The sequence below is a fragment of the Crotalus tigris genome, unplaced genomic scaffold (assembly GCF_016545835.1).
Source record: "Crotalus tigris isolate CLP2741 ecotype Arizona unplaced genomic scaffold, ASM1654583v1 scf7180000024424.1579004, whole genome shotgun sequence".
Lineage (NCBI taxonomy): Eukaryota > Metazoa > Chordata > Lepidosauria > Squamata > Viperidae > Crotalus > Crotalus tigris.
Genome location: NW_024100591.1, coordinates 671,619 through 687,703, shown reverse-complemented (window position 1 = coordinate 687,703; position 16,085 = coordinate 671,619). Strand labels below are relative to the sequence as shown.

Here is a 16,085-nt window from a genome sequence, read left to right as displayed (position 1 = left end):
ACCTTTTCACCCATTGTACCACTTTTAGGATATGGCAACATCCGAGTACCACCAATTGCCTAGCAAGGTGATGACCCAAAAAAAAAAGGAAAAAAGTGATAAAGTACAGGTAGTACTCGACTTACAACAGTTTGCTTAGTGACTGTTCGAAGTTACAATGGCACTGAAAAAAGTGCCCCCCAAGGCACAGCCGAGCAAGACACCTGCCTGCCTGCCCAGCCGTGTTGTTCCTTCTGTCCGAGGTTTTCATTTTTGTGAGCATTTCTGTTGAGGATTGGCAGCAGAGGTAGGGTGGGGGTGTTTGTTTTTTATTCCCCCTGTCTGCTGGGTGATTGCAGCAGGTTTTGGTCACTTCACATGACCCTGGGACACTGTGACCGCCATAAATATGAATCAGTTGCCAAGCATCTGAATGTAAATCATAAGACCCTGGAGATGCTGCAACATTCCAGCTGATCGGCGCTTCTTCTGGGCTCAGCAGAAGCGCCAGGATCAGTGCTGCTTTCCAGCTGATTGGTACTTCTTCAGGGCTTAGCAGAAGCACCAGGATCAGCACCAAGCTCCAGCTGGAGCCTGGCGCTGATCCTGGCGCTTCCGCTGAGCCCGGACACCCCTGCAGCTCCAGCCATCTCTCGCTCAGGCTTGTACGGTGCTGCCACCAATTCAGCTCATTCCCCTCCCCGCTACCACTTTTCTAGGATGGTCGTGTACCACCTGCTAGGTGCCAATGTACCACAGGTGGTACCCATACCACTGGTTGAAAAGCCCTGTTTTAAAGAATAGTGCACAAGAGACTTCCAGTTTGGTTGCAATGAGATGGGATGCAGGAAGGCAGGGCTCTGCCTTCCGCACCCTATTTCACCCTGCTGGGGGCCCTAAAAAGGGCCTAAAATTGCCCCAAAGAGGCGATGAAGAGGAGGGGTGTGTTGTTGATCACGGAGAGACAGCGGTCTCTCCGTTCGATCCAAGGAAAGCCCTCCAAACCGGCAGGGGAAAGTCATGCTACATTCCTGTGCCCGGCCATTAGCTGCTCACAACCAAAGGAGAAAAAAACACTACTTGATACATTGTAAACAGCATATTTGGAACTGGGTGAGAATATTGATCCTTTCTTTACTATTTTACAACTGAATTTCCTGGGAAAGGCTGCAAGAAGAAATCAATCCTTTGTTTTAAGAGTGGAAAATGGACTTTGAATGACATCTAGTGGTGGATGTTTGTATAGCATTATAATTTGCTTCCCGGCTGCTTGATGATTCCTAGTGTGGGAGAACAGCTGGCAATAAAGGAAAATATTTTGGCATTCTTATCACCCTGACCTTCTTGGATTATAAATACCTACTGAGTTTGGACTTTTAACTTCAAGAGCTAGTGGGAGAGAAAGAAAAATTTGACCTTGGACTATGCCTGGCTGGGAGAGACTTTTATGCTGTTTCCAGAGAGGTTGAACATTTTGAACACTTCGAACACTGTGGATTACAACCTTGCCTGATTGACAATTTTTGGATACTTGAGACAAAGGATTACTATAAAATATTGCTTTCAGAACTAAATCTATCCTTTGGAATCTATTGGATTATAAAGGATACATATAATGACCAGAAAAGTAGAGGAAACTTTAATTTACTGTTACTGAGTCTAGTGATACTAGAGGATCTCCAGGAATGATTCCTCAAAAAAAAAAACTAAACACCTTTCAGAAAGAAATATATTCTATGCTACAACTAATTCACCAAACAATTGTTGAATGCAAAGAGGACAAAAAAGAAATCATCATGAGACTAAAAACAATTTAGACAATATAAACGAGCAAATCTCCAAATTAAATCTACAATTAGAAAGTTCCCAGATAATGACTACAAAGTATGAACAAATATTTCAGAAATCAGAAGACGAAACAGAGGAAATGGAGTTAGAGATAAAAGAAGGGAAATATAAACAACTATATACAAACAAAATACTGCAAGACTATAACAATGACTATAACAATGAAGAAGCAAAAGACATTTTACCCCTTAGTTCTGCAAAATGGAGGGAGAAAGGAACTGGGAGTTGTTTAAGGAATATAAATGGGCGGAATTCCCATCCCCCACACCCAATACCCTACCTGAATTGTCTTCCTCGTGCCAAACAATTTTTACAAAAATAGAAAAAAAATTCCTGGGCGATCTAATTGCCCTGGCTTGGAAAGCGACTTTGCAAAGAAAGAAAGAAAGAAAGAAAGAAAGAAAGAAAGAAAGAAAGAAAGAAAGAAAGAAAGAAAGAAAGAAAGAATCATATTTTAAAAACAGAAGATTTGACCTGTTAGAGGGGGCATTATATGTTTAAATATAGATGACCCTTAGATATAATTAGACTTTTATAGTGAAAGATATGACTTAGAATTAAGATAGCATTTTTTTCTTTTTTTTTCTTTTTGATATGGGAAATATGAAGATAAGAGGAGGATTGATTTGAATAAAACTTTTAGCTATATAAATGTAATTAATATTGAGAAAATCATAACTGATAAAGATATTTCAAATGCTGATGGGAAATCAAACCCTAACAAGAGTACGAAAAACAGGATATTGATTAATGAATTGACTATTGTTTTATGAATTGATATTATTGTTATTTGTATGATATTAGTAAAATATGATGAGGATGCTTATCTAACTTTGTATACATTAACAGTACCAAAAATTGTAATGTAATGAGGAGAAAATGAAAAAAATATGAAGAAGAAAAGAGGATGAGGGAAAAAATACTGAATTGTGTAGTATTGAACAGATTTATATTGAAGAAGTTAAAGTTAAATATTTGAACCCGGACAACATGTTGTTTACTAAACACTAAAGACTGTAATTTTTTAAAAAATTAATAAAAAATAAAGAATAGGGCACAAAATCTGGTTCTCCACATGTAGTTTACCGTACCTATGAGAACATAAAAAAAGGAAGCGTGAAATTTATCACTCCCTTTAATAAAATAAGTAGCTGTATAGTACCATATCTTTATCACCTAGTGATTAATTTTAAGTTTCTCTGGCTATGAGTTTAATTCATTTGTTTTTTAAAGTACTTAGATTTTTGAAACTCCAGTGAACTTCAGAGTATTAATAAGTTTATTCATTAAAAAAGTAGCAGAGTATTCAAGGCACTGGCTTACTTATCATCATAATATAAATCGATAAATTATTTGGTATAAAAACTGTACATATCTCATTCCTGTTCAGAATAGGGGGACGGGACTGATTGGCGGTATGCATATGAAGAGATAAGATAACCTTTATTATCATTTTTTACTGTGGGCACACTGGCACACATTAAAAATGAAATTCTGTTGCCTGCTCTCAAAAATGTACACATACATAACACACATATAAACATGCCATATACAACATATGTATATATCTACACCCTTACATATAAATGCATATAAATATTAATCACTGTCCATCTTGAATACATAACGGAAAGAGGACGTTTGAGAGTTCACAAGGTTAATACTGCATTATTACATACACATACACATTGACACCCTTTGATTAAATCATCATTGGAAAGAGCTGTTTTGTAATGGAATTTGTAGATGGATCCATTAAACAAAGACGCTTCATAGATTAGCCAAAAATTAAACTGACTGGTGCATCTTTTGAAGGTCTTATGAATTGCGGATTCTTAGAAGACAAAGTTACACACTGCATCTTTAATGTATGATCTTACCAAACACAACAGGAATATAGAATCCAAAAGAAATTGGAGAAAACCAACAATCAATCAAGTAACCAAAATGCTTCACCAAGGATCTGCCAACAATTCTAACTCATAGCCAGGGGATACAACCAGATGTTAAGGACTCATTTAATGGAGACAAAGTAGACGTTATGTGAATCTCAGGTGGGATGATGTTCCAGCAATACCATGAGAGAGAAGGCCCACTTCCTTGGGTCCCACCATTGTTTAATTGATGAGACCTGGAGGATACCAATGTTTTCAGACATTATGGTTGTGCAGGAACTATAAGAGATAGGTGCTCCCTCAAATAACCAAGCCTTATGCCTGGAAAAGAGGATAACCAGCACCTTGAATTTTACTGGAGGTCTATCAATTACCTGGTGAAGCAGAGGTAATTCATGGGCATGCTGCGACCTGCCCATAAATATGCAAACCACAAAAGAGAAATAGATGAGAAGAGAAAATAGGAAGGAACCATAAATACTGAGACATAAACATCAGTGAAGTAGGAATCTGCATGAACAAGCAGTCATATTTGTCTGCTACAAGCGTTAAACTTTAGGAATATTTGTTAGCTTCAAAAAGTTTTGCCATTAGCATGCTGGGAGTATTGATTTTAAAATGTATGTTTTATCTTAACAAGAAGAAAAACTTCATAATTAGACCTCTGAAAATCTATAAATGTATGTGGCATGAAGTGCAGATGACGAAAAACAGATTATAGCATTGGTTAGCACATTGAACTAGCTGAGAGAGAAATGCCCCTTTAAAGATTTAATAATCACTTTAAGCATTTTGCTGTCAATTGTAGCTGTAGCAGCCAAATTAGAAGAGTCCTACAATAACCTTTTAAGTAATCTTCATGGGAGTGATATAAAAGAAAACCAAAAGTAAAAGAAAAGTATCTATTAGTGGACTTAGTTAAAAAAAAGTACTGTTTCACTAATCTAGCAGCCCAGAATAAAATGGCAGTGGAGGGAAGCAATCAGTGACTGGAAGGAATGGCTGGCAGAGCACCTACTAGCCAATTGGAGTGGAGGCATTGACTGGAAGAAATGAAGTCCAGCAGCCAGATGGCCCAGTGCCATTTGTACCTGGAGAGATTAGAAAACACTACTTTTGATTATGCAACAACAACAAAAAGATCATCAGAGGTTGCCTTCACAGTAGGCAAGAGGCAGGCTGAGAACTACAGCATGCATTCTCATAATTAGGAATTGACAAGTTCACATACTGAGATGAGCAGGTTATGCAGATGAGTCCTAGGACTTATGTGATGCATTTAGACTGCATTCCAAAAAGTTCTTTGGCGCGCATAGGACCTAAATGTAGCATCTGACTTTAAAATAGAAATACCTTCTCCCAGGACCCTTACTACAATGAGGCAGTCATGTAATCCTGGGAAAATGCTGGAAGGGCTTCAAAGTGCACGCTCTGAAGCACCATTTTGGAATTAAATGGGAAAGACTGCACATCCCTAGCAGACATTACTAGTGAAAAGCGGGGATTCCTTGGAGGATATGCCTGAAGATCAGCTACTGCAACAAACAAGCTGTGTTGCCTGTGAATTTCATTCTGTTGTAACACCTACATGAGGCTTTTCTGTTTTTTCTTTCTACCTCTACATAGTTACCTTTTCCCCACCTCACACTGACCATTTTCTTTTCCTGTTTTCCTAGAAGGAGGTAGGGGCAGTGGTGGGATTCAGATATGTGAACCATCATTTCTCTGTGTGGATGCTGCTTCTGGAAGTCCATTCTGGGCCTGGGCAACAAAAAATTAGCTACTGGTTCTGCCAAAGTGGTGCGAACCAGCTGAATCCCACCACCGGATCTACTGTATATATATTTGAATGTTGTTAAGTATAACAGTGAATGCTTGGCATATGCGTGTGGTGCAATCATGTCTGCATGTAGGGTCTCTTATTTGTCAAGCAATTAGTATGAATTAGTAGTTAATTCATGGGCTTTGGTATAGTGGTTGAGGCATCAGGTTAGAAAGTGGGAGACTGAATTCTGGTCTTGTTTTAGGCACAAATCTAGCTGGGTAATCTTGAGCCAGTTCTTTTCTCTCAGCCCTAGGAAGAATCACTTCTGAAATTTGCCAAGAAAACTTCAAAATCTTAGCCAGGTGTCACCAGGAGTCAATACTGACTCCAAGGCACACACATGCAAACACAAATACTAATTCAGTTACAGTGGTATCTTAGTACTTGTCGTTAGTTGATTCTGGAAGTACAACAAGTACTAAAAATGCTGAGTACCAAACAAATCACGTGACTTACCATATAACCCTTTGTTTCGGCTAGGAAGAACTTTCTGTCTGTCCCTTTTCCTATCCCATCATGGCCGACTTCCTGTCTGCCCTCTATGATCGTCCTCCTCTTCCTATCGCAGTGCACCGAATACCAAACAAACAAGTCCTGGGACAACATTTTCACACTTTTCCTTTTGGGGAATATGTATTTGGCAGATTAGTTTATTTGCATACAAGACTACACAAATATTTCATGCATATATTTATTGCATAGGAACAGAGAATATCCAAGGTTGTTATTTTGCTAGAGTTGGCAAGATGGGGAAATGGCTTTACACAGCATTTATCTTGCCACTCTTCCTTTTGGGAAATTCTCTTAAATTCAGGGTTGTTTTTCTTTCAGGTAAATGCAGTCAATATTAGCAATTTTAAAAAGATCTCCCTGTTTTTCAACATCTAGTAGCTTTTTTGCTTAATTGTCTGGTGACCAGTCAAGTGGCTGTTTACCAAACACTTCTTGATATTTATATGTATTGTTGGTTCGTGTTAGAGAATTTTAATTTCTCTATTGATGAAAAAATAAATCAGAAGCTCTCACAGTTGACTGCATTTAGCTGATTCAAAATAACTTCTTTATATTTATATCAAAATATTTACAATACCATACATTCTTCTTTACAGCAACATAGCACAAATGAAGACTTCTTACAGAGAGATACAGAGACAAACCTGAGACTGGAAAAATCCAGCTTCTAACTCAATACCTTTTGCACAGACTCAGTAGCACTTTCTTCATATTGGCTGACTGAGTTACCACATGACTCTTCCTGCTCGTGAATATTCCAACACTCCTCCCTTCGTGACAGGAAGAGACATCAGACCTATTGATGTAATACATTCTCCATAGTGAACACCACCCAATGGTTTAGTCATCATGTCTGCCAAATTATCCTCAGAAGAACAATGATGTAAACTAATCAATTTTCCTTTTACAGCTTCCCTGACATTACAATACTTAATGTCTACATGTTTACTTCTGTTCTTCACCCTGTCACCACTTGCCATTTTTATACAGGCAGCATTGTCTTCACATACCTTTACAGATTCTTTTACATTAATATTTAAATCTTGCAACAACTGTACATCATTATTTGGCAATACCTTTTTCTTATATACCCACTTACAACCCACAGCTTTGGTTCCCTGTGGCAAAGTCACTGATTTAAATACTTCATGGTCTCCCATGGATTTCATCTCTTTATCCATGGCCTCCTTCCATCTTTCTTGTTCAGCTTTTGGTAATGCCAACACTTCTTTATAACTTCTTGGCTCATACCACACATTGCAAACCTTTACCTTGCTGGCAGAATACCTGTCAGGCGGAATTCCTTTATTACATTGCTCTGACCTACGTAGTATTAACTGCTTCTGTGTCTCAAGTCTATCTGGCTTCATGTTTTGTTCAGCCTCTCCTCCCTGAACATTAACATCTTCAATAATCATTTTTTTATCATTAGATGAGTTATTGTCATTAAATAGATCACCGTCATTAAGTGAGACATACCCAGAATTTCCATTAATTCTGTCCCAATTTTGTTCTGCAAAATTAGCAGACCTTGAAATTACAATTCTTTTACTTCCATCACTAAAGTGATATCCTTTTGACCCTGGCTCATAGCCCACAAACCTGAGCTTTCTTGCCTCTTGCTGTCCCTTTCTTCTGATTGCTTTCGGAATATATACCCATGCAGTACTTCCAAAAATTCTCAAATGTGCCAGTGATGGCTTTCTCCCATATAGAATGGCATATGGAGTATTATTAATGGAGGAACTCCACAGCCTGTTAACTATATAATTGGCAGTCAATATGGCTTCTCTCCAATATGACCTGCTCATACCAGAATCCTCTAATAATGAATCTTTCATTGTTTGCAAAACACCATTCCTTCTTTCAGCTACACCTTTCTCTGCTGCTGTGTAAGGATTTGTACGTCTGTGTCTTATCCCCAACTGCCCCAACCATTGTTGGAATTTAGTTGACATAAATTCAGTACCTCTGTCAGTTTGCAACTGACATACTTGTTGTCTGTATCTTCTCTCTACAAAACTTACCCACTGTTTGAATTGTTGTAGCACCTCTGTCTTTGCTCTAAGCAAGTAGCAAAACGAATACCTGCTATAATCATCAACAATTACCAGTGCATATTTTGCTCCTCCAAAACTGGCTTGCATAGGTCCCACCAGATCTGCATGGACCAGCTCTAGAGCTCTTTTTGTTTGTCTTGTTCTATATTTACTAACTGGGAATGCCTTTGACTTCGATGCTTTGCATACTGCACAGTCCAAATATGTTTTGCATCCCTTCAAATTTAGCCCTTCTGCAAACTCTTGCATTTGCTGCAAACTTTAAAGCTTGCATGGCCAAGTCTTCTATGTAGAAGGTGAACACACGAATTATGCTCTGCAACATTCTTAAATATATGGGAACATTGAACCTTTTGTCCCTGCGATACATATAGATTATCTTCCTTTATGCCTTCTGCACAAATATTCCCATTCCTTTTGATGAGACACTTCCCATTTACAAAAATGACCTCAAAACCTTGTTTGTCTAAATTAGACACACTTAACAAATTATGTTCCATCTCAGGTACACAAAGCACATTGGTAAACTTTGATTCCAAATATGGAATTTTTACATCTCCTTTTCCGATGACTTTAGCTTTCTAGCCATTTGCCAAAGCCACAGCTTCTTGTGCTACTGGAACAAACCTGCAAAATAATTCAGAGTTATTAATAATTGTTTGACTTGCCCCACTATGTATTAGCCACTTGTCTCTGTTGTCGCTATTGCAACACCAAAATGTTCCTTTTGCAAATCAGTCTTTTTTGCTTGCACAAATGTCCTTCGCTGCAAATTGTTCCTCTGCAAACAGTTCCTTTTCAGATGTGTCTTTGCTCCACAAATGTAGCAATTCTTTTCTTGTTGAGCCCTCTGCTTGCAAAATGTTTCTTCTTCGGAGACTTGCAGTCTGGACTCCCTCCTCAGGAATTTCATCTTGTGGCTGCTTCTAAAATGGCGCTTGTCTTCTTCATTAAGCAAACATGCCTTTAAAGCCTCAAAATTTAAGTCTTGCTCTTCTTTACACTCAAATATAGCAGAAACTGTGTCCCAGGTTTTATCTAAACTGTTCAACACCAATAAAACCTTCTGGGACTCAGGGAATTTAATCCCACATTGGTCTAAGTCCAAAAATAAACTTTGCATTTTATTTAAATGCTGTTCCACAGATTCACCTGATTGCAAACAGGCCCTGTAAAGTTTTCTTGACAATTGCACTATATTGCATGCAGAAACATTCACGTGCACAGCTCTCAACTTCAACCAAATCTCCTTTGCAGTCTTTAAATTTGCAACATTTAGAAATTGTTCATCATCTAAATTCAAGATGAGATAAGCCATTGCTTGATCATGACTCTTCTGATCAGCACTTGCAAATACTTGTGGTGGATTTTCTATGATATACCACAGCTCTTTAGCTTTCAGCAAACATTCCATTTTTGCAGCCCATATAATGTAATTCTTCTGGCCCAAACGAGGCACACAGTTTTCCTTAAATTCCATTGCAGCCATTCTGCTAATTCTGCCTTGTTCTTATACTTTCTAAACACAGGCAATTTCTTCCAGCTTTAAATTACAATGCAGTCCTTAGTAAGCTCTGGGCCCATAACCTGTTAGAGAATTTTAATTTCTCTATTGGTGAAAAAATAAATCAGAAGCTCTCACAGTTGACTGCATTTAGCTGATTCAAAATAACTTCTTTATATTTATATCAAAATATTTACAATACCATACATTCTTCTTTACAGCAACGTAGCACAAATGGAGACTTCTTACAGAGAGATACAGAGACAAACCTGAGACTGGAAAAATCCAGCTCCTAACTCAATACTTTTTTGCACAGACTCAGTAGCACTTTCTTCACATTGGCTGACTGAGTTACCCCATGACTCTTCCTGCTCATGAATATTCCAACAGTTCACATTAAAGAAAAGCTACCCAGTAAGTCATTTAAAAGCTCCTTTGTGTATCTTTAAAATAATTATTTCATATTTACTTGTTTTATTTTGTGAAATGTTTGGATGACCTTCCCCCCCCTTATCTCAACGCTGCTTGCTAGCTCTGATTCCCTTTGCCAATGTCTTTTGAACTTAGATGCAACTTTGATCAAAGAAACATTTTCAAGAGGTTGACAGCTACGGTAGCTCTGCAATAACACAATATTATGATGTGAAAGTCGGAGAAAATTTGTCATTGTGTTGCCAGAGGTCTTGCTGTATCATTATGTTGTTGCCTTTTCACTGTCAGAATGTTGACAGAGATGCCATGGAATTGGCCTGTTATGGCAGAATTTGCTTTATTGCAAATCTTTAGTTCTTGCTTGACAAGTTATCAGTCAAATAGTTTCTAAATAACAAGATTTTCAGAATTGAAAGCCTTCTGCATTTCGGACTCCTTGAAGTTTAAAGTTTTAAAATAACAACATTAAGGATGGCCAAATGCATTTGAGTCAAGTTATTCATGCTCATCAAAACCATTCTGAATTGAAATAGTCTCTCTGACTCTCTCTCTCTCCAGTTTAAGAGCAGTTTCTCATTCAAGTCACAGTGCCTCTGCATAAAAATCTTTTCACTTTGCAAGAAGGAGTAAATATTCTTGTTTTATTCATGTAGTACTGTATTAATAAGCAAAATTGTTTGTGTACCACCCATGATATATTGTGGTCTAGTTATGTTGAAAATGAATCCCAAGGCACTATATACGTGTTTATAAATATTTAGTATTTTTTAATATATATAACATCCCCCAAAACTATTTATATGGAAATTGACATTCATTCTAAATCTATATTGGAAGGGGAAGATGTTCCATTTGCAAATAATAACCCACCTTATTCTTTTAAGGAGAATGAAGATTGATCTTCTTTGTCTATAAATAAAACATGATTGTTATCTGTAGTAAATTAATACCATAACTGTATATAAGGTTCTATACTTATAATGCTCATTAGATTAAAGTAAAAGGTTTAGTAAAGAACATATATTTCTTTCCTAAGGATATAATGGCAGGATTGTCTCCTCTTTTAGAAAAATGGAAAACTAAACCATATAATGCCAAGTTTTGTTTTAAGACTTTTCTTTCAAATTTAGTTCTAGTTTTTCTACTTCCTTGGATTGTAATCCAGTCTAGTTGGAGTTGGATTGACAATAGAGACAGCCAGGATCAAGTCCGCCCTGAGTCATAGAAACACACTGAGCGACATTGGACCAGTTAATCCAGTTGTTCCTGTGGGGAGAAATGGGAGGAGGATTGTTTTGAATTTGCCTTGAGACAGAAAATAAAACTAATAGCAAAACAAAACACTAAGTTCACAAAATGAAAAAAGGATTTTTGAGTGGTATAGTTCTGTTCCTGGAATCTGTTCATGCAGAATTGAAAAGTAGCTAAATGTACTCTCTCTTCATGTCCTTCCAATTAAACAGTGTCCTCTTTTGGGACTCAGAAAGCCAGCCTCCTGAGATGTAGGGGGATTCCCACCCAGACAGCATAAGGCCACTGAAGATCTTGTCTTCTCCTCAGTTAGGGTGGTTAGAGCCCCTTTCTGGCTGTGTGATATATTTTGGTATGGTTGACTGGATATGCCATCTTGTTTAATATTTCCTATATGATTATATATTCGTTTTCCCCTTTTTATATTATATCCTGAGCTGCCCAGAGTCAGACTGGAGACAGGCAGTACCTAAATCAAATAAATAAAAACATCAGCTGAATTTAATGTAGTGCAAAGCCAGCATTTTAAACCATAGTTTATTCATTGTGCAATGGAAAACATTTTCACTGTGAATCCTCTGCAGGGCAAATTTAGGAATTTTATCCCCAACTAGTGAACAACTAGTGAAAGAGAAATTGGCAAGAATTAAATTCAATAATTAATAATTATTGATTATTAATAAATAATCAAATAATCTGGAATTACCACACATGGCTACTATGAGCGAGCAAGCTGTGCATGTGTGTGTTTGTTTGTGCTTGTGCATGTGTTAACAGTTTTAAAAAAACAATGATTTTTCAACTCATATATATATATCATATATTTTAGAAAGCAAATATAATCCTAATTTCCTCATCCTGGCCAACCAGGTATACTATTTTTATTAGCTTTTTAAATAAAAATTATGCTGATTCGTCTGTTTTTCTTCCCTCTCTGTCCCAAAGACAAAGAAGTAGGTCTTTCAACTTGCTTTTAAGATGTTAGTACATAAAAACTCTGCATTCCTAACAGGTAAATATTAGCATAAAACAGTATATAATTTCTACCTAGCCTCCACCCCATGCCTCTTGACAGATTGACTTTGGACTTGATGAAATACAATGATTTATGTTGCTCAAAGGATGTGATGTATTCATACATAATTCACTTCAACTCTTTGAAGCTAAGCTTGCTTTCCCAGTTTAATAGCTAAAAGTAAAGTTAATGCAAAGTGGGTGCTAAATAAAGACCTTTGTACGAATGCCAAACTTATTAAAATAAAATAAGAGTCTCTATCTCAAAGGAAAGATTAAATAATTGATTATTTTATAACTCTGTTGAGAGAACCTCATATTTTCTTCCACAATTTTGCCCTCAAACATATTATGAAAACTCTTGTCTTGAACTCTGACTATTCCTCACATTGTTTGAGATCTAAAAATAATTAAATGAAAATTGGAAAAATCACATACAAACCTAAGAGCAGAGAGCAGGGTACAGGATTTGTTCAAAATGCTACTCTTAGTTTGATCATATTTTTTAAAAAGCTTTTTTTCCCTTTTAGGCCAGATATAGAACAAAATTGTCTTTCAATCTTCATCTTTCATATAAAAGACATTTAATATTATCGACTCAAACTGAAATTGCTGTGTGAGATGTGAAGAAAAATGCAATTGCTTTTTGCTCCTTTTGGACAACATAAACAATGGGAGGGGGAATAACAGTAACAAATATTTCTAATCATAAAACAGTTTTTGGAATGGGTGATGGTCTATATGAAAAACTTAACTTTTCAGGTTGAAATCAGCTACAGTGAACTTAAGGCGCAGATAGCAAAATGTGTATAGGTCCTGTTGGATTCATATTTCTATCAGCTATATTAGCCATAGCAAATTTGGCTCTCCCATTAGTAATAGATTGCTATGTATGGAAAACTATATTTTGAATATCTTCTTTCATTTTGTCTCTAAGAAGATAAGTAATTGATCTTACCCCCAAGCAGAAAGCAGTTTAATTCAGAGTTCACAAATCAGTGAAATTGATTCAAATGCATGGTAGAGAGATTTTATCTAGACAGTATTTCACAGTGTCTACCCCACAAATATGAAACACTTGGAATGCATAAAAAGCAGTAAAAAATAGAAAATGGAGAGCTCTGATGGTACAGTAGGTATAATCCAAAATTCTCTGTTTATGGAAAGAACCTGGAAAAGAAATAGCTGTAAATTGAATCGCTTTTACTCTGGGCTAAGCTTATCTAGTCCCCAACATTATTTCTCCCTTGCTTGAGCCTACTGGTATAAATGGACTCCCATCTTCAATTGATAAATGAATAAAAGTCTATAACAGATAAGAATTCCATGAGATACTGCAGACTGAAGTACCAAGAATACCTAATTCTGTAAACATTACTCAGAAAAGGAACATCGGGAAACCAAGGTTTAAAGTGCCGAAGAAGATATAATTGTAAAATTCAGTACCAATAGTGGCAGATAATAAACTGTAAATTTTATGCAACAGGATTGTCAAGAACCGGCACTAAAAACTAACACTGGCGTGCAGTGACAGTAAGAACCTATTAATACTATATCCTGTCTCTCAAGGAAAACAGTGCAAATCAGTCATTCAATTCCCATGTAAAAAACACATGTGCTGCCATCCTGCATATATGACCACATGCAGCAATAATTTATGTATTTATTTATTATTTCCTTTTAATGCCGCCTGACCTGGGATCTCTTATGATGCAACTTCTAGGTATGAACTGAAAAGCCAAAGCGAAGAGATTTTTCTCTCTTGTATTCAGCAATCCCAGAACAAGTCCAAGATTTTACTAGAGAGTAATTGACCATCACATTATTCAAAACCCATAGCTAGTTACTTGAACAGTTTGAATGGAAGTCACGTTTCTATGTCCTTGGTCTGATCTTGCAACCAGAGTCGCTTAGTTTTTCCACATACCAGAATGGCCAGCTGACGCTGTAAGCCTACTTGCACTGAACTCCTATTTTTTAGAACCAACTCCTATTAAAACTACTTTGGAGTCTCATCCCATAAAGTTATTTAAAAAAAATTTGTTCAGCACCTTTATGAAATTGGAAGAGCCAGTGTTTACAGTATTGCTGTATACGATACAGTTAGTCCTCAACTTACAACTATCCTTTTACTGCTCAAAGTTACAGCGGCACTGAAAAAATGACTTATGGCCATTTTTCACACTTATGACTGTTGCAGTATCCCCATGGTCACGTGATCAAAATTTGGGTGTTTGGCAATTACTTCACGTCTCTCACAGTTGCAGTGACCCGGGGTCATGTGATCACCTTTTGTAACTTTCTGACAAGCAGGGTCAATGGGGAAGCCAGATTCACTTAACAACCATGTTGCTAACTTAACAACTCAACAAAAATGGGAAAAAAACTACTTAACTATCTCGCTTAATAACATAATTCTTGGGCTTAATTGTGGTTATAAATCGAGGACCATCTGTATTGGTTTAAATTATAATAGTGCTGGGATTGTTTGTATGTCTGTGTCTGTGTGCATACATATAGCAAGAATACTTGGAGATATGAAGAGAGCTGCATGTCAGAAGCAACAGGACCTCCACTTTAGATGCTTTAGTTGTTGTTTTTCCTGTCTTCTTAGGGCAGTGGTTCTCAACCTTTTTAATGCCGCGACCCCCAACTGGTCGTAAGTCAAGGACTAATCAACCGGTCGTAAGTCGAGGACTACTCAACTGATGCAGCACCGTTTGCAGAATGGGACTTTTGGCGGGCTCAGCAGGGCAGACTCAAGAGAGTCTATTCTATTGGCTTTCAAAAGCCAATAGAATAAAAGGGAGTAGCACAGCTATGGAAAAGGGGGGGAAATGGCGGACTGCGTTGTTTTGCGACCCCCATGAAATGGTCGTTCGACCCCAAATGGGGTCCCGACCCACAGGTTGAGAACCACTGCCTTAGGGTTCTGCTTCGGGCAATGGAGTATCTTCAAGGAGAGAGAGAGACAGAAACTGAGAGACAGGGTCAGGGAGAGAGACAGAGAGAAAGAGAGAGCATATTACAGCATTCAGGCCCCAACATGATGATTATGAGACTAAGTAGTTATATAGCATAGTTCATTTCATTGTTTTGAGGTTTCTTGGTCTGGAAGATTTGCAAATTTCTTTAATTCTTTTGTTCTTTACGTTTGATTCTATTTTTTAGTTTTGATAACAAGAGCATGATGCAATTTTCCCTTTTTTCCCCTTTTAAAGGTTTGTTTTGTGTATGTTGCAAAAATATGTTATATAACATTATTGCTAATACTACAAAAATAGTGAAAACTGATGTTTTTCCAGTGTTCTGCCCTAACATTTGCTGTTGACTACGTTTTCACCAAAGTCTTTTGAAGTCTAGATATACTGTTTTGGCTTTACATAATTCAGTTCTCATTTGCTTAATGTATGATGTAAGTGAAAATTAAAGTGAATACATGCATAAAAATGAATATGCCTCACATACTCATCAGATGTAGATATTCTTATTCAAATATACAATATAGAACCGGTTTTCTTTCTATTACCGCAATGTGAACGGCAGTTTTTGAGACTATTTCTTAATAGATTTCTCTAATATATAATTACTAAATACTAATCTGTGCTTCGGGGGCTGGTAAGACGATTCACTTGACAGCAAATACTGAAAATTCTGGGACCTCACATGAAATCTTAACAAGATTAATAATACAAAGGAGGAAAAGGAGAAAGCTTTATTTTAATGGTTAGTGCCTACAACATCAGCAAAACAATATCATATAC

At 37.0% G+C, this 16,085-nt stretch overlaps 1 protein-coding gene across 1 annotated transcript in view; it reads left to right on the top strand.

Annotated features, from left to right (window-relative positions):
* The window catches only part of SLC49A4 (solute carrier family 49 member 4), a 96,428-nt gene that overhangs the window by 26,855 nt on the left and 53,488 nt on the right, over positions 1-16,085 (top strand). The window lies entirely within an intron of this gene.